This window comes from Rhinatrema bivittatum, chromosome 14, assembly GCF_901001135.1.
Source record: "Rhinatrema bivittatum chromosome 14, aRhiBiv1.1, whole genome shotgun sequence".
Lineage (NCBI taxonomy): Eukaryota > Metazoa > Chordata > Amphibia > Gymnophiona > Rhinatrematidae > Rhinatrema > Rhinatrema bivittatum.
This window is the reverse complement of record NC_042628.1, coordinates 12,498,603-12,519,047: the sequence shown is the minus strand read 5'-3', so window position 1 is coordinate 12,519,047 and position 20,445 is coordinate 12,498,603.

The following is a 20,445-nucleotide window of genomic DNA, read 5'->3' as shown; positions in this document are numbered from 1 at the left end:
CATGACATGTGCCCTATAATTACTTCGGCTTCACTAATGAGGGAGATTAACGCATTTTTTTTAGAAAGCTGAAATGTCATAAATGTAGGCTTATTTCAATAGCAATGAAGTAATAATGCATTGAACTTTGCAGAGATAAATAATTGAGGGAACGAGGGTGACTGCCTTAACATGAGGATGGAATTGAGGAGAATTTGCAAGATCTACATAAAAATAGGAACAGAGTAACAGTAATTCTCCACACTGAATTTACATCTGTAACAAGAGTCATATCCCAGTGCTTACTGTACATCAGGAGAGGAGAACATCTATGATCTAATGTAGAAAAATGATGCCCCCTCCCCAACACAGGTGTGTTACCTTGTTCTTCTCTGTGGTGTACCTGGGGTCCGTGAAGGTTTATTCTTCCCTCAAGTTTCTGATCCATTTCACCAATGAAGTATGTTCATTGCTCCAGAAACATGCTCAGCTCATTTGCAGACAGTGCAACACCTTGAAACAAGTAGAATGCAGGATACCAACCATCATCGTTTTACAAAGGAAAGATCCTGTTAGACAAACTTGACTGATTTTTTAAAACGAGGAATCAAAAGTGGAGAATCATGGACCGGCGCCAAATGATGCCAGTTTGGGTTTCAGGAAGGCTTTTGCCGCTGTTCCCAAATGAAGACTGGCTCACAAGCTTGATGGTATAGGAGGAGGCTAGAACGTTGCAAACCGAGTGAGAAGCTGATTGAGCAGCAGAGTGCCGAGTGGTGGTAAATGGAAACTACTTTGTTGACAGCAGCATTGTCAGAGAGTTGCCCCAGGGCTCACTACCAGGACTGGTTCTTTTCAATATCTTTAGTAGTGACTTCGCTGCAGAACTTGAGGGAAAAATATGCTTGTCTGCAGACGAAACTGGAATCTGAAACCGAACAGACAAGCCTGAAGGTGTGGAGAAATGAAAGGGGACTTCAAAACACTGTAAGAAATGGAACTTAAAAAAAATTGCAGAATCGTGCATTTGGGATGTAAAAATCCATTAGCCACATATCAATTAGAAGGACAAGAACTGGAAACTGACAAACCAGAAAGCAATCTGGGATCAGCCATCTCAGATGACCTTAAGGTAACAGTCAATTAAATAATGTAGTAAAGCTAACAGCCTGCCATCAGTAGAGAAAAGGAGGTCATCTTGCCTCTATCAGTCACTGATGAGACTTCCTGTATTCATGTCTGGAAGGTGCACTCTTGCTAGGGTATAGGTGAAAATGATTCGGAAAAGGGCAAACACTACAAAGAAAGCAGAGATGTCCGAAATGTATTTACTGAAAGAAAAGCATGATGCCGGGACAGAACAGAAAAACTAAAAATATTTGACAGACTTCAATAAGGTACAGAAAGGTTACATTTTCCACATGCAAGAAAGCTGAAGGAGAAGGGGGATCATGAGATGCAGAGAGGATGGTTCAGAAGAAAGATGAGGAAAAGAAATTCTTCTTTACTGAAAAGGTAGAGGCAGTGGTGGAATTTAAGGATACATGGGACAGACACACAAACACAGTGGTAAGGGCAGGTGGAGGGGGGGGGGAGGCAGAGGAAATGGAGAGGACTGGAGCGTTTCCTCAGTGACAATTATATGAAATGTGAGGGAGGCAAATGAGGGAACACAGAAGCCATCGGGCAGAGGATGGTTGAGACTGCATCGGGCTTCCAACGCGTGGCCATGATTTCGACCCTAGCGGGCTCCAAGATGGCTGTGCTAATCTGCATGGAGCAGCCATGGCTATTATCCTGATGTCACTGAGCATGCCTGAGCCGGATACAGAGGGCAGGGGCGGCCTCAGGGTCGAGAGGTCAGGTAAAACATGGAGGATGGTGTGGGGAACTGGAGTTGGTTTAAGTATTGGAAATCTATTTACTCATCTACCCAAAACAGTAAAACAAAAAACAAGGGAATAACAGGGCAGACTGGATGGGGTTACTTTTCTAAAAAGGCCAGAATGCTTGACTTAGCCGGCCGGATTGTGATGAGATTAGTGAAGCTCGTTTTCAGCTAGACCTAGGCACCTAGGCTTTTGGCTAAAATTGAGCTTGAATATGGGCGATTAGATTTAGGGTGGTCAACCCTGGGTGCCTAAACTTAGCTAGTACTAGTCACTGCCAATTAAGTCTTTTCAAGCTTCCCCCCATCCCTTCAAGTTGGTAGTATCCCCTCCTATCTTCAATAAAAAAAACAAAATCCGTCCTGCCCGAAATAGGAAAAAAAACCCTTGGTGGCCCTATTTCTCCCTCCCCTGCACCCAGCTGAAGTAAATAAAAGCCTGACAGGCAATTCCCCTCTCCTGCCTAACATTTAAAACAACATTGCCCTTTGATTTCCCTACCACTTCAGTATCCTCCCCCTGCCAAGCTCAGCATCCAGCATTGCCCTGACCCTAGGCATTAATGCAGCAATGCTGGGCCCTGGAATGAATGGCAGGAGAAGATTCCTCCTTTTGTTGGCTCGGGGAGTTGGGGGAGGGGGGAGGCTGGAGAGGGTCTGGGAACGGTTTTTGAAATCAGGTTGGGGGGGGGGGGGGGGGGGAAGGGAAGAGAATCAGAATACAGAGTTTTATTTTATTTTGGCTGAGTGGACGAAGGGACCGGGCCACCAGGATTTTATTTTGTTCTTCAGGCAAGGAGGAGGCCGGGTTGCTGGCTCCAGCTTCAGGAGCTAGATTTAAGCCAGCTATTCCCATGAGTGGCGTTTGGGGAGGGTGGGGGTTAGTATTGTCCCCGAATGTAATGTAAGGGACATGGCGCTGGTCCAGGTGGGCCAGGAGGCAGAGAGTAGGCTGCACTTGCATTGGCCTGAGCGGGTGGGAAGGAGGAGGAGGAGGCTGTGCTGGAGGAGGAAACAGCAGCAGGTGGGATAGAGACTGGTGGGTTCTGGAGTGGGAGGGAAGGGAAAAGTGCGGGGGTAAGGAGAAAGAGGGAGAGTGCTAGGGTTGGGGTGGAAGCTGGGGTCAAGATTGGGAAGGAGGGAGAGACAATGTTAGATTATTGGGGGGGGGGGGGGGGAGAGAATTTGTACTTCCAGCCCCTGCAAATCCATGCTAAGTTGAGTACAGAGAGGGGGAAACAAAATTTGCATTCCCTCCCCCCACCCCCCATCAATGTAACCTCCCTATACTGAATTTCAAATTAAGTGGTCCAACACTCGTGTATCCCTGGTTTTGGCTGGTCATGAGGCAGCAAATACTGAAAATTGGTGATAGCAAAATAATAGCTTCCCCCTCCCTTCCCAAACTTTCCGACCTAACTCTGCTCTGGGATGGCTGCCTAGATTTACCTTCTCAGTCTTGGTACATTTTCAAAGGGGCTAATTTAGCAGCCTTTCCTTTTTGAACATTGATGTTACTGTTATGATACTAATTAGGAATCCACGAGAGGGCAGCAAAGCCTCATGGTTAAATATTTTGTTCAATAACCAGGATTGATTTTTAAGTCATCACTCCTAGCTGCAGTGAGGCAAATCCCCAGTTTTCTAAGAGATGGTGCAATATTCTCTCTTCAGGTTACAATTCAAGCGTTTGCATGTGATAATGGTATTCATTTTTCATCCTGTTTAGAAAATCTTTCCCTTCAACAAGTAAACTTCATCTGCAAATGCATTCTCTTCTCTCTCACCCGTTCTGCAAACTGCAGAAGGACCTGGCATATACAAAAGATACACTTTTGTGTCCATTTGATCTGGAGTCAAAAGAAGTCAAACCTAGCACATCAGTGTAATGACCCTGTGCTCTAGGAACAACCTGGCAGGAGCCCCCTCGGTCCATCGGCGCCTGGTGCCGTCACTTTGCGAAGAAGGTGTTGGCGGGTGAGATTTCCCTCCCTTCACCTCAGGAAAACCTGAAAAACAGATGGGTCTGTAAACAGGGCTGGCAGTATGTTATGGTTTTGAGGTGTTTGAGTGGATTCTTGGGTACTGTGGAAGATGACCACGCCCACGGGGAGGAGCCCCGTGGGGAGCCACAGTACTGGAATAAAGATGTGGGTAGCGCGCACCCTAGTAGGTCCTTGGGAGGAACATGGCGGGAGGCAACGCCATAGCCGTTCCGGGGACGCCGGAGGGGGCAGCTAGCAGATGCAGCGGTAGCCATTTTCCCAAGGTAAGCGGGAGGAGACGAGAACAAGGTGAGTACCGACGGACGCAACACCTCTCAATTGACTGCTGGAGTCTTTGCCTTCCTGGGAGGCCCGATCACCTGTCAAGCAGCTGCTGGGGTCCATGCCCTCCTGGAGGCCCCAACTCCACCTCTGCACAGCCAACGTCCTGAAAGCTTCTTCCTCAGTTGGAGCGGTTTCTCTCACTAGGACTTATAGCTCAGCTACGTTAATGGCTTGCCCATTGCTCGGTGACTGTAGCTCTCTCAGTGATTTAGTTCTTCGTAAATCCACACATCTTGGAGAAATCCCTCCTTTAACCACAAGGCTGATACCCAGGAAGGATATTTGGAGAGGGAGAAAGTGCAAGTTCTCTCATTCTATCTGGTCTTTTCTCACTGCCCCAAAAACCAGGTGCCCAAGTTTTTTCACCATCCTTGTCATTCAAGGTGAGGATCTGTCTGTTTAATAAGACTGTTTTCCAATACATTTCCAACAGAAATTTCAAGTTCTGCAATTTAGGACTTTGCCATTATTTGTTTGTGAAGTGATATTTGACTGTAATTCAGCATTTAAGAGTCAGGGGGTTGCCAAATGAAAATCCCTAACCTGAAACTCCCACTCCTACCTCTACAGTAGGGGTCTGATCACCTTCGTGGTAAGGGTCCGATAACCTTTTCAGCCTTGCTGTGACTTTCCCAGGCTGGCCGCTCATATTAACATTGCCTTTTCTTTTACAGTTAATTTCAGTGGTGGCAGACTCTCTCTTCCCCATCCCCTCCCGAGAGGAGAGGTTCATCAGTAATACCTGAAATCCTAGCTGGAACAGAAAGGTTGCATTGCCTCTTGTGGGTCAAAGAACCACTGGCCTCCCATTACCTGAAACATCAGCCTTCCTGGGGATGCCAAGCAGTCATTTTGTAATCATCATATAAATAAAATCAGATAAAAACGGCCAGTGATTGTTTTCAACAGCACCAAAATTGTGGTAGTGCTGATGTAGTAGTCTTCCTTCAGGGAAGCGCCCTGTAACACTCTCTGAAGGGCATTCAGCCTATAACAAAAGTGACTCCTAAAGAGGAGCTCTGGGCACGCTTCCTGGTGCTCCTAGATCAGTGAATTAGGATGCGGTCCTCCTGGAGGGAGCAGACGTGATCAGACTGCAATATCAGGACTGACCGAGCAAAGCACAAAACCAAGGCAACTCTCTGACTCCTGCTGTGAATCCTGATGCAGTTTGAAGCAGGCTTTTTATTTAACCGTTCCGTACGTTTGGTTTGCTGATGGCCGCGAGTCCTGTTTGGAGAGGTAAGGATCGAGGGAGTGATGAGGACAGACTCTTACCAACCCCATCCATAACGCGTTGGTGGGCAGGACAGACTGATGCTGTCCCTTTAAATATCTCCTTGGAAATCTCATCCCCCTTCCCCATCTGGCAGCACCGTAGCCGCATTTGCCATTAGAATACCCCCTTTTTTCCCCCCTCCTGCGTTCTAATTACATGTTTCTTGTCTTATTTCTCCAGGCCACTCCGGGCTGAGCTGTTGTCATTCCGAACGCGACGTGAGCTTTTCCCTTTCTCGAGAACTCGAGCACAGTTTGGCCTGAAACCCTGAGAGCTGAGAAAGATGCAGCGAGGGATTAGGCTTAAACTTGTTAAAATGAATTAACCATCTCGCCGAATGTTCCCGGTGTGCCCCAGTCGCTTTCATCGTGTTCAGACTAGAGCTTCCTGGCTTAGTGGTGTCGATCAGCTGGAGGTTAATGCAATTGGACCTCATTTATTTGCTCTTGCCAGGATTTGCTAAGTGTCATTTTAGAGCTACAAGAGGCCTGTGGGTATGTCTTGTGTTCCACGTGCCATGGAGTCTGCTTCTCAGCCCAGCTTATGGCTGGTTCAAAGCTTATCTCCTCCTGCTCGTGGTAACACAGTGACAGAGTAAATGATGGCTGGAAAAGACCAAAATGGCCCTTGCAGTCTGCCCAGTTGAGATTCATCCCCCTTTGATAGATGTGTGTATAAAATTCATGATGGGAACCCAGCAGCAACCCCCCTTGTGGTCTTTCACCCAATCTCTTAATCCTTCTCCCATATCATGAATCAGCATCATAAGCTCTTGGAGGGTGGGAGGAATAGGTCAAGGCAGGACCCTTTCTGTAGCCTAAGTGAAGACCTGCCTGTTCCCTCCCTCTGCTTCCTCGTGGAGGTTTAGACTCTGAACTGAGACGCAATTAGTACAAAATTAGGTTGAAAAGATACCTGAGGACATGTAAGACTACTATAAAGTTCTTCCAGTTATGCGCTTATTATAACAAGTGCTTTATTGTAATTATTCTAGTTATGCAGTTATTTTTCTGTGTTCTTCAGGTGTGTTCCACCACAAGAACAATCTTTGATTTATGAGCAAGGTTGGATGACATCAGGCATCACTGGATAGGGCTACAACAGGAATACACCGAGTATCACCCCTTCGTTTCTCACATCCATCCTCTCCACTCGCATGAAAACAGAACCATTAGACACAGAATTGGAGGTCAAATACTTCAGCTTTATTGTATTTAGTACCCAAGCTCATTAACATAAATGTCATTTAAAACAGGGCTGCTCAAACTGGTCCTATGGGCCCCCCCCCCCAGCCAGTCGGGTTTCAGGATACCCCTAATGAATATGCATGAGATTTATTTGCACGCACTACCTCCTGTGTGTGCAAACATTTCACAGACTTATTCATTAGGGATATCCTGAAAATCTGACTGCTGGGGGGGCCCATAGGACCGGTTTGAGCACCCCTGATTTAAAATACAACTTAGCAATCCCCAACCAGTCCCAGTAGCTTAACCGCCACAGCCCAGCAAGCCAAACTACCTCCAGGTCACAAGACCTGTAGGCCTGTCAGTCTCAGGCCTCTGCCACAGCCAGGTAGGCGCCCAGTATCCTTGTGTCTGAACCCAGACCCGCAGCACATCGCACCTTCCAGACACTCGTTATCCTGTTAATTTCCCATCATCTGCCTGGGCACTCCCCACTGTGACAATTATAACACGGAGCAAACAACAAAACAAACAAACAGCTTCCAAAGAGAGGGAGCGAGGGTGGGCGGGAGCAGCAACGGAACTGGTAAACCCCCAAACCTGTTTCAAGTAGGGGAGGTCTGGGAGGGAAAGAGTAAATTGAACTGTCCATGTGTGCCAGGGTCCTATCACAGTTAATCACTGCTGTTGCCCCTACTGACGCACATGGATGCATCCCGTCGCCAACTGCAGGATTCCTCCAGCTCCGCTCCCCTTCCCGGCAGGCCCTGTGGGTCACAATGGGCTGAGGGAAGGAAAGGGGGAGGCAGAGTGACCACACTTTTTCCCGTCCCGCGGCCCGTGTTATCTTAAGCAACACAGGACCATCCCATGTTGCCATTCCATAATGTCATTTCCTCATGGTTAATGACATTATTGATCATAAATATTTTTTCTGTCCTCTGGCTTGTTTGTTTGTTTGGTTTTAATTAAGCCACAAGCCTGCTTGGAAGATCAGTCCTTAAGCTTCCAGAGAATGAGAAATGTCTGAACAGATTCTGTCTTTAGAAATATTGTCACTCTTAGAAACCACTGGAAATGGTGAAGCATGCAGCATCTTCAAATCCCAAAGAGCCTTCGTTATCTGCAGTTACTGCTGTATTCATTAAAAGCATTTCTGCTCAAAAGCTAAACCAAGTGGGGGTTAATTTCTCCTGACAGTTAGGTTGTCAGATGATAAAGGGCCCCAGGCATTCTCAGCCAAACTTTATTAAACAGAGCACTTCACTGCTTATAAATTACGTCGAATGCTCGTGTTTGTACTTGGTTTTATTTCCTTTTCCAGCATTGCTGATTATTGCAGATTTTTGTGTGCCCCAAGGAAGCGCATTGGGACGACCATCAGATAGACGAAGAGGTTCTCTATCGTCGTCGCCGCTCTATTCTAGAAGGGGTTGCCTTGCACAGTTTAACAGTTTGGCTAGAAAGCTGCAATATTTCCGTGCCTGAGTTTGCAGCTTGTGAAAAGAGAATTTCAAAGCTTAATTGCATCCAGGTGAATCTAGAAGCCATCACATCTGCACAAAAGTCAAGAGTGCCAAAACCCTCAGTTAAGCAAGAATGTTGACAATGGTGAAAGGGTAATAGTCAGGGCACAACCAGTTGTTCATGGGGAACTAAAAGCACTGAGGTCACAAAAAGCTCTCAGTGTGAGGTCTACAACCCAAGAAGAGGGCACACTCAAACATGAGTTTGACAGACTATCTCATTGCCCAGGCTAACAAACCTCCATGCTTGACTTGCTCTGTCACAGATCACATCCCTGCTAGTACTGTGCAGAACAGTGGGCATGAAGTGAGCTGCACTCCTAGGACTGAGTGCCCCAGATGGGCGTAGTTTGGAAGCTTTGAAGTAAAAGCTTCCTTGTGCCCATTCCCAATGCCATCTGGGGATTTTAGCCCATGAAAATCTCTTCCATGGTACATGATGCCTCTACTAATATCAAAGGGGTATTTTCTTGCTGTATCTTAAAAATAAAATATGTAAATTCCTAGGAAATTGATGTGAATATTAAAAAATACATATATCATCCTCATCATTGCCTTCTATCATAGACTGGGCAACGGTGCCTATTCCCACCTCATTATATATCACCATCGGACGTCGAAATATGTTATAATGGTGATTTGTTTCACACTGTTGGATCATGTTATTCCATCCATTTGTGGTGGCGATTTGGCTGGAATAACACAATGCTTAGCAGTCAAGCTTTAGAAAAGAACATGCTATGGGAACTGTGCTGCTGTCATTGATGGATAGCACCCGAAGGCATGCGGACAAGGGAAATGATTCTCTTCTTGTCCAATTGCTTCTTGGTAGACTTAGTTCCATTGGGATTAAAGGGTCTGTTCTGACATGGTTCAAATCCTTTACTAGGAGTAGATCTTATTCTGTAAAATGGAATAGTAAGTGTTCTACATTGAGATTCCTACCGTGGCGTTCCACAGGGCTTAGTTTTGTCCCCAGTATGGTTTACTCTGCAACTGCATCTCTTTATTGACATAATTCAAAGTTGTGACTTGGCGTGTCACATTTTCACTGATGAGAATCAGATTTTTTGTTTTTAACATTCAGGGTCAAGGGGATCAGTCAAAGGCAGTTGAAAGAACTAATTCTTGGATGGGACTGCAACTTGTTTTGAGATGCATAAAGTACAACTGAATCCAACCAAGTCAGCATCATTATAGACATGCAGAAAAGGTAGAACACTTCTGATTCACCCAAAAATTTTAGGAACAGAGAATTAAAAGCAAAACCGGATGTACAGCGTCAGGAAGGTCCTTAGGGATTCTCAAGTTATCAACAGAACCTCAAGTTTCTTTGGGTATTCGATCCATGCCTCTTGTTCCACCAACTGTTCCCATATGTTTCAAGGACCGATCTATCAAGGACAATATCATCCATGTCCTTATTACTAGCAGTTCACCCAATAGGAAGGAACTATAACAACAATTAGAAGGCAAAACTGTGACCCACACATAAGTCCATCTTAAGGGTGTTAGCAAGCTGGGAAAAAGTGTCAGACCTCCTTTCAAAAGACGTTATCCGAATCACTGGATCATTCACCCATTTGGCTCACAGCGCCAAACAATGTCTGTTTTTAAATAGTTTTAAATTGTATATAAAAGACAATATTAATTATTAATTAAATTGAATGCATCCCCGGAACAATGAGAGTACAGTAGCAAATGTGACAGAAATGTCAACTCAACCCAGATGTTAGCTGGCGTTTCGAAAAGCCTGCATCAGGGGATTTATCTTAATAGTTTATTGCTCTGTAATGTATCATCTGATCACCAAGAGTTAAAGAAAGGTCTACTGACCCAGCCAAGAAAGTAAAGCATTTAAACCAGGAAGTGACATCATGTTCATGCGGTTCCGAATTGTCAAAAACAAGACAACTTTATTAGAGTCTCAACATCCAAACAAAAATCAAAACAAAGTGATCAGAGAAAATTTAGACAATATATTCAGAGAAAAACAGAAAAGACTAATTCAGTGTTTAAACTATAAGGGTCCAACATCCTAAAGCAGTAGATCCAACGTGGTTCAATTTGAAGAAGGCAGCGTGAAAAATCACTGCCATGACGATTCATGCGAGGTACCTCAATAACGCAGGTCTTCAAAAACCTGTCCAAATTCCTGGCAATGCGCAACCAAACAAGCCACTAGTTGGCCTTTCTTCAAACAGCTTCATTGTTCAATCATCTGGGTACAAATGCTGCCTTCTTCACATTGAATAACGTTGGATCTACCTACAGGCACCACTGACTCTTCCCTTCTTTATCGCTCTCTACCTTTGTGAATATTTCAGACAAAGCTCCTGATGTTTGCAGCTGGTAAAAATTTTACATTTTAGATGACTTATTTCATTTTACATTATCTACAAGGCCAACCAAATCACAACTGCAGTGCTTCATTTTGGAGATTTCTGTTTGCAAAAAAAGTCCAAAGTCCATAGACACATGTAATCGTCAAAGGATGTAAGCAACTTCCCTCATAAAATGTTTTTAAAAATGCTAGAATGCAGATAATGAATACATGGCCCATTCTGCTTTCCTACTGCAGTACCATAGACATAAGAACATAAGATATGCCATACTGGGTCAGACCAAGGGTCCATCAAGCCCAGAATCCTGTCTCCAACAGTGGCCAATCCATGTCACAAGTAGCTGGCAAGTACCCAAACATTAAATAGATCCCAAGCCACTAATGGCGGCAACAAGCAGTGACTATTCCCTATTGATTAATAGCAGTTTATGGACTTCTCCAGGAACTTATCCAAACCTTTTTAAAACCCAGCTATACCAACTGCCTTAACCTCATTCTCTGACAATGAATTCCAGAGCTTAATTGTGTGTTGAGTGAAAATGATTTTCTCAAATTTGTTTTAAATGTGCTACTTGCTAACTTCATGGAGTGCCCCCAGTATTATCCAAAAGAGTAAATAACTATTTCATATTTACCTGTTGAAGTCCTTTCATGATTTTGTAGACCTCTATCATATCCCCCCCCCCTCAGCTGTCTCTTCTCCAAGTTGAACAGCTTGACCTCTGACTGTGCTCTTGCTTCCTCATCACTGTGCTTGTCCCATGCTTTCCTGAGTTCAGCTAACAACTTTTTTGCCAGCACAGCCTCTGAAATATAACTATTTAGATTTCTACATAGTTGCAAATTCTTCCAGATATGGATATAGAGAACTGTATGATTTCCAAACATGAAAACTTGACTGAGCACAGGCATGCTTGGTTCACACATTCCTGTTGCCTACTTTCCCTATGAGAGACTGAATATAATGACATCATTTAACTTTTATTCTAGGGGCTGAGCTGGTTTGTGGAAATGGGTTTTGGTGGTAGGAATTCTAAGAAAATGTATTTTCCCTTGTAAGTCTCTCAGTAAAGCTCTGGATTTCTCAGTCATGCAGGTTCAGCAAACCAGAAGGACTGAGCACGTGAGACATTAAAGCTCCTTGTTTCCTTGGTTGGCTGTTCATCAGAGAATCAAGTGCCCCAGATTCCAGTAGCCAGGCACAGACTTTTACCTAGCAAGTCTCCATGCCACAAGATAAGCCCTCTCTCTCATGTGCTTTCTTGTACTGGGACCCTGTCATCAACAAGCTACCTCACGTATACCCCATGCAGGTTACACATAGGTGCAAATATGATATATAACTCACCTTGACATACCTATCTACACAGCAACACACTAGCTTCCAGATCCTGTGCACTATTACACTTATACATCACACAGCCGTTCATGTAGATTTCTGTGCTCATAGAGAAAATGCTCTTACACAAGTATGGAGATCTGGCAGGGTACTCATCCCAGCCCAACAGGAAATGGTGGAATTAACCTATAAGGTGGGTCAGTTTGACCATTCTTGCAAATACTGTAAAAAAAGCATAGCAGATATTGAACAATGCAAATAGCATGAACTGACACTGAAGGGCTGCAGAATGTAAATTCTATTCTCTATTCTTTTATAGTATTTATTTATTTATTTATTTAAGGAATTTTTTTTTTTATATACCGTGGCACGTTAAGAAACATCACCTCGGTTTACAATGAACAATAATTCAGCAACAAGCTTTACAATCAAATGAATTTAGAATGGAACATAACAGATATAAATTAATGACTATTGATCTCATGTTAATGACTATTGATCTCATCTTGTCTTCTTCCTTGCTTTTCAAAGGCTGAAGTAGACAAGTAAAGGCACCGAGTCACACATGGAAAGAGTCTTTTGGGTTGTAGTGGAAGGCATCGCCGCACCATGCCGCACCCTCTTCCACTTTCTTCTGTGTCGGACTCTTAAATTTACAACCATTTTAATCCTCTCTGGCTTCCTTGCTGTTTCTTTGAAGAAAGGCCCAGCAGCAAGCTAAGTCCACCAAGATCACACAGGATTCATTTACAAAAAGCAGATTTCTGATATTAGGCGAGTCATCAGTATCATACCTGAAACCTTATTAATATCTCTCGATGCTGGAAAAGCATTCGGCTGGGTGTTTTCCCTCCTTGAAAATGTGAAGGATTGAATCTCTCCGTACAAGACAGACATGCTAGTAAGTGGCAGTAGATCTGAGGAGTTCAGACTTCATAATGGGACAAGACAAGGTGCCCCTTGTCGTCACTGCAGTTGCATGCAGGGCGCATCGGAAGAGCTACGAGTTGCAGATAGTTACCATACAGTAGCTTTTAATGCAGTGGATGCAAAGTTGTTCATAAGTGACCCAAAAGATGTGACGCCTCCTTTGTTGGAAGAAATGAAAACCCTGGTCCCACCCAGTGACTCAAGCGGCACGTGCTGTGCAACCTGGCTTGCTTTCTAGTGATTTGTCTCAAAACATTTTTCTCTCATCTTTCATTTTGTTTGGCTTTTTAAAATGTTTTTCATTTCATGTAATGTTTATTTGGGATCATTTTGTTTAATTGAAATTAAATAAACACGAAAGCAAACAAAATAACAAAAGAAAGGAAGGAAGGGTGTGAGTTGCCCCACCTGCCCTCCCCCCTCCCCCCACAGCTACCATAATAAAAAATTACCCCCCCCCCCCCATGCACCCATCTTAACCCATATGTGGGGTTATAGAAGTCACAATGAGGCAGAGCCATCCTCAATCACTCCTGCCCAGCCGGGCCCCGTTTTCAAAATGGCACTGGCTGGCCCTTCAGTCAAGACGGTTATATTGCAAGATGGTGCCAGCTTCAGTACCAGCCGGCATCACTTCTGCTCCACTTCGAGGGGTGGGAAAGACTCAGAATACTGGACTTTGATATTTTTCACGTAAAATATAAATGCAAAACTCTAACTGTGTGAGTGGAATGGCATGGGAGGCGATGTTGTGCGAGGCTATAAGGTTCGCCTGGGGCACCTAATACCCTGCACCAGACATGGGATGGGGCTCAGTTTGTAAAGTTTGTGTTACTGAAGGGAGCTGGGAATCTCTTTGGTGGGCCCGGGACAGAGAATGAATGAACGGTGGCCGGGAGGGGGGAGGGGCAGCACAGTAATGGTTCGCACAGGGCTGCACAAAAGCTAGCACCGTCCCTGAGTCTAAGGTCTTTATTAAAAAAAAAAACCTAGAAGACTCTAGTGCTCCATAAAAAATAGCTTGGGGTGTAATGCCAGTTTTATCTGTTTAGTAATGCTTTCCTCCTGCTCCCAGATCTGCAGCATTTCCCCATTAGATGCAAGCACAATCCCTCCAGGGTCCAGAATCCTCCCTGTAGCTCAGCTTCACTGCAATTAAATGGAAGCGACATTCCCTATATGAGCAAAAGGGCATTTTTAATCTGCCTTTTGAACCACCCTCCACTGACCCTCATCCAAGGGTTATTGTAGCTCATTGTTCCACGCTATCCCATCGGGGAGGGAAATCCAGCCTGTAAAATGTGATGTAATATGTAAACCAGGCACGTAAAAACCGGAAGGTCCATATTCAGATGGTTCCTCTGCACTTAGCCCTGAAAACAGCTGTTTTTTTTAAACTTCTGCACTTTCACCGGCTTCAATAGATCCAGGTTATCCAGATAAGAACTTAGCCAGATGAGTCGGAGGTGCTCCAGGGGTGTTCTGGGGCGGGGCTGACTTAGCCCGATAGCTTAGCTGGATAAGTCCAATATTCAGAGACGTTCGGGTAAGTTATCCAGACAAGTCTGCTCATGCCATGAAGCAATCCTAAAGTTATCCAGATAAACTTAGCCTTTAATTTATTTGGGTATATTTAGCAGCACAGACATACCACTGAATATCCTATCCAAGTTATGCTGACCTCCTGTGGGGTTTTATACCCCTCTTCCAAATGAGGTGCCGGAAAATCATCTCTAATTGCCGAGCTGTCCCTGCAAAAGTACCAGCACTGAAAATATTGGTAAAAGTTTGCCCTTCAGATACTGCAGGGATGCAAAACACATTTCAGTTGGTCAAACAATTGCATTATTCATATTACGCCCAGTGGGCCTGATTTTCAAAAGCATTTAAAACTGTGTTTTACACATGTAATGCATTTTATCCATGTAAGTGGGCTTTAGAAAATCGCAACAATATATGCCAAGGACTCAAACCACAAGAACCCTACCTGTGAAAAAGCACAGGTAAATATTACACAGGGTCCCAGAATACCAATACACCACCTACTGGGGAAACGAAACAAACCCAATTGCTATAGATCTCTTCACAGACGCTACACGCTAGCAGAATCTCTCCCCTTGGTCACATGCACAGAGCAGAGACAGACCCTCACCAAATACAGAATAAAGAATCACAAATTAGAACCAGCAAGATGCAGACAAAACTGAAATGGAAACCCCAAGAAGCCAGAAACTGTGTGTAACAATAGAAAACCAGAACCATCATTCCTCATAAAACAAATAAAATCAAGAAGCATAAAGCATCAATTATAACAGTAAAACCAAACTAATAAAAGAATGTTTTAAAATTAGTCAGAATAACTTCTATTAATTAAAATTTTACATTTACATTTATTAAAATGTCTTAATTTCTTAACACTGCAATTAGTGTAAGTGATATACAATAGGAACATACATAAAAAATACAATAATACAAAATATAACAATAAATAAAAATATCTGCATTAAAATTCAGAAGACATAAAAATAAGTGCAACCTAAATACAATCAACAATATGAAGTCTTAAAAAGAAAAGTTTTTAAAAGGCCTCAAAGTTTCCCAGGATTCACATAGTCGCAGCTCTATGGAGAGAGAGTTCCAGAGAGCTGGGCTGGCACCTGAAAAAACGTATTCCCTGGTAATGTAAAGGTGTGTGACCTTTGCAGATGGAATGTCTAGAAAACTTCTTTCTGAAGAACGTAAGCTTCTGGGTGGCTGATATGTTTTCAGTTTGGCATTGGACCAAGGACAGGAGTGGACATTAATGAGTTTGAAGATAGTCATACAAGTTTTGTATTTAATCCTATCACTGTGAGCCAATGTAGATCAATCAGTACAGGAGTAATGTGATCATAACACCTTAAACCAGCAATGACACAAGCAACGGAGTTTGTAAGTAGTTGCATTGGTTGTAATGTGGAGAATTACGTTTTCTTTGAACCGTCTCAATTCTGATCGTTCTTAGATTTGCACGCCTAGTAGTTACATCTAGCAGTTGGCTACTAATGAGATAGCTGGTGTTTGTCTCTCATTTTCTTTTTCATTATTTCCTGTTCGTATACTTTCGATCTTTAGTTTTTCTTGATCTCCCCTATTTCCTCTTATCAAGAGAGGTTATTTTGATTATTTGCCTGTTTAAGTTTGATATCTCATATATTTTCTTGTACGTCTCTTATTTATGTAACAAGATATTCTTGTTGTTCATTTAAAATGCATGAAAAAAGAAAATAATTGAAAAAAAAAACCCCAGCACATATAACAAATAACACCCAATAATTAAAAATAATAAGGATTTTAAAAAGCCCTTGCTGTCCATACCTGGGAAATCTTGATTTCCATTCACCCTGAGATTGTCGACAGTTAGGGGGTTAGTGGAGTGCACAGACTTTATCCTCTCTCTCTCACACATACTTGCATGTTCATTCTTTCTCATACATACACTATCACATACACACACATACATACATACTCTTATACACACCCATAACCTCTCTCTCTCAGAGATACTGACACACTCTCAGGCTCTAAGACCCCCCACCCCCCACACACAAGTTCTTACTCCCCTGGATTCTCTCATGCACACACACGCTCTCACTCTCACTGGCTCTCTCACATAAACACACACACACCCAGGGAAGCTCCCAGTCAGTCTCACGTACACACACAGACCCCTAGGCAGGCACCAGTTCATTCGCTCTCTCTCTCACACTCTCCCCCCCCCCCCCCCAAAAAAAAATAGAGATCTCTGCAGCAGGCTGTGGTTAGAAATGTACAGGGGTAATTTTATGACTGCCCACACTGGTGCAAAGTCTGTAGGAACTTTTTATCCATGAACTTTGCACTAATTTTCCAAGTGCAAGTCCTTCCCCCTGCTATAAGTAAAAGCACATGCATATTCAGTGAGCAGTTTCCTAAAAGCCTATTTTCGTAGGCGAAGCACCGTTTTGCCCACATAATTGGGTTTGAATATTGCCCTCTGTAAGTGCAATGTTGAAAAGACTTTTATGGGACAGTGCTATCTATGCTACTGAGACACGGGATAGCTCACACGATGAGGTTTGGTAACCGCAAAGGGGTTTTTCATCAGCAACACTTTGAACTATGTAATGTTACATTGTCTGCAGGAAGATTGGTTGTACTTGAATAGCAGAGCAAATTTTAAAGACAGCTGGACTGAGATCTGCAGGAGCTGATGGAGGAGGTCCAAGGCTTCGGGGTTTGTCCCTCCACTGAGGCCATCCCATCGCTGTCCCATCGCCCTGCTCCCTCACGAGATCATCTGGCCCCCAACTACATGCAGGCTCACTGTGGGAGATAGGCCACCAATGAACAAAAGCCCCTTTGAGACTGAATAGGGAGCATTAGGGATTATTATTTTGGGTTGGGCTAAACTGATTTAATTATGCTCCTGCCCTTCTGTGAGAGAGGAGGTCTGGGGAAACTTATTAGCGTTAAAAAATGCTACTGTACTGCATTTGAATTTTTGATGTGTTATAATGTTTTGCAAATGAAATGATTTCTTTTTTTTTCTTGTAAGCTGCTTTGAGTCTTCTGGCAGTGTAAACTGTAATGTTAGTGTTTTAAACGGCGATGCACAGGATGTTATCAACGCGTGCCATTGCTGAGTCACGCTATTTGCACTGGTTCTTGGAAAATCTGAATAAAGCACATGTTACAAAACAAGGTCAGGAGAAGCTGATGCGCAGGTAATGTTTAGGATATTGCCTGCTGCCTAAGCACCAGGCTGTGCCCTCCAGGAGTCTTCTGTTCCTGGAGTTGTACTGGAGATTCAGAAGCGCCACACGGACTCGGCTGCTGAAGCGGCGAGAGACATGGGGGAGGGCGGTTCCCCAGCGCCCCACATAGGCCGATGCCTGGGGCTTCATTATGGTCACAGAATTTAGCTCGAATTTTCGAAGCGGATTCATGCGCATCAATCCACTTTGAATATTCACAGGTTTGCATGACGTACTGTACAGGCACAAGGAACAGGCATTTTTATCTATTAAAAAGCATTTATATCCCACCAGTCCGGCTTTGTGCACATATGCTTACATGCACACCTTTGAAAACCGGAAGTATGTGTACAAATCACGTCCGCGCTTCAGCTGCCTTTTTTTGCACATCTACATGCACAACCTCCTCCCACTGGGGTAATTTTAAAAGGGCATTTCTGCGCATAAAATTGTAAATGCTTTTGAAAATAACCCCCAGAGGGTCTACCTGACTGTAGTCCCCTGGACCCCCTTTCCCCTCCAGGCCGCCTGGGACCTGGTTGTAAGGAAAGCGACATCGTTTTTTTTCTCTGTGATTGTTGCATAACCATATCGGCCTCTTGCAACGATGCATGATTTTTTTTTTGTTCCTTTTGTAATTTTTTTTTCTCATTTCCAACAGGAGCCCTGAGGGCAAGAAGTGATATACATGTGTTCTAGTCCTTTGTTTCTTCAACTGAACAATTTCATGACCCAGACATCACTGTTAGGATGATAGAGGCGCAGGATGCAAGAAAACACTACAGAAAACATGAGAAGATTTCCGGGACCTCACAGAACCATCAACCCAAAGACAGGAAACAGAAACCTTTGGGGACAGATTACCTAGTCAAGGAATGATGTTTAGATATCGTGTTTTGCTCAAGCCCTTCAAAGCAAGCAGAGACTTACTCCCAAGCTACGAACAAGTAGCTTGGGAGTAAATTCTTCGTTCTTTAAAAACTAGGCATGCGCAGCCATCAATGTTTTTTGTTTCGATTTGCTTTATTTTATTTATTTATTTAAAATTCTTGTAGCCCGCATCCTTCAAAGTTTGAGGCGTCCTACATAAAAAACATACATTGTTTGCATTTCAGGGTTTTTCTTTTTAATTGTTTTGGTTTGTTTAATGTTTTTTCGACTTGGTTCATTTGCCAAACTACCCCTCCCCCCCCCCCCCCCCCCCCACACACACACATTAAACATGAAAAAAGAACCCAAAATAAAAAAAAAAGGGCTTCCTGTGGGCCTGGCTGGGTCTTTCCGAGCCTTTGCCATCTGGGCCAAAAAACTGAGCCTCTCTAGCCTGGAGCCGGCCCAGGGCTGGAGCTGAGTCCCTTCCCCCTTTTAAAAGTGCCAGGGTCAGAGACTCCCACTCCCACTCCCACTCCTGCCTCCCGCCTCCCCCTTTTCTGCACCCACTTGCTGCCAGCGAGGTCCCTGTACGGTCCACCTGGGGGATGCTGAAAAAGTGCCACCATTTCGATAGACGTTTGCATGTCCAAACCTCCAACTGGTGCCACCCACGCCACAGTGGGTGCTGAGGTGCTGATACTCTGGCACTGTCTTCCAGGCAGGTGGCACCGGGCCCAGTGGAAGAAAATGAGCATTGCTCCTGCTCTTTGTGAACGAGGATCCGGGAAGGGGGCACGTCTGGGCCAGGGTGGGAGCTCCCTGGCTCTAGCACCCTGAAATTAGGGGGGAAGGGACCTGGCACAGTCTGATTTGGCTAGGCCAGATTTGTTTTTTGAGCCAGGATTGGGTGGAAGTTTGAGGGACCTGCGAAGGCCCAGCATTAGCCACCAGAGGATCATTTCTTTTCTTCCAATATGCCATGAATATGAAAACATCCGACAACTTTCAGGTATTTTCATAGGAGGTATGTTTATAGATTACAAACTGGCTAAAAGACAGGAAACAGTAACATGGAATAGACTTAGCGTTTGGGCACTTGCCAGGTTCTTATGGCCTGGATTGGCCACTGTTGGAAACAGGATGCTGGGCTCGATGGACCCTTGGTCTGACCCAGTATGGCAACAAACTGAAAACGTTCTCATTCAATGCATTTTTGGCATTTATCTGAAACGAATGCATATCTCTATTTAAAAAAGGGAAATTTACCTTGATTATATTAATTTAAAAGTCAGCAGCACCTTGGCCAGCAAACATGAGTGGGCTTTAAATATTGTTCCCATTTTGTTGTGGTTGTGGGTAAATTCCAGCTTTTCCCCTATAGAGCAATTTCCTATTTTTAGCCAAACAGCAGGCTTAGAAAGATCTGGATAAAGAGGGTGCCCACCCCCCCCCCCCCATGTCAGGATGCCACCAGCATCATTCACTGGTCCTGAGCATGGCAGGGCTGTCTCCTCTGAGACCACTGCTCTTTATGGCCACATCAGAAGCAGTCACCTGAGAGATTCTCCCTTTAACTTTCTCATTATTACGTCGACACATTTATTACCTGCATGTTCAATGAATCCTTTCTCCAGAGAGCTTGCAATCTAAATTGATATCTGAGGCAATGGGAAGGAGACAGAGGGATTTGCCCAATGTTACGGTGAGGTAGGAATCTGCACCCAGGTAAACCGAATGCCTAATTCTTCTTCAAAGCACCGAGGTGGCTCTTTCATTCCTTCTCCTCTGAAAAGATGTAGCTAGCAAGGGCTCAAAAGAGAGGACCTGTGACAAGAACGATGACGTCTGAGGGCTGATTACATGACGAGCGGATTCCTTTCAAGCAGAATGCAAATTCCCGCTAGCGCCTGTGCAAACAAAACAGCAAAGTCTTTATTGATTCATAAAAACTAATCATGAGATAATTAAAAAATGAATTTAAATAATTATGGAATT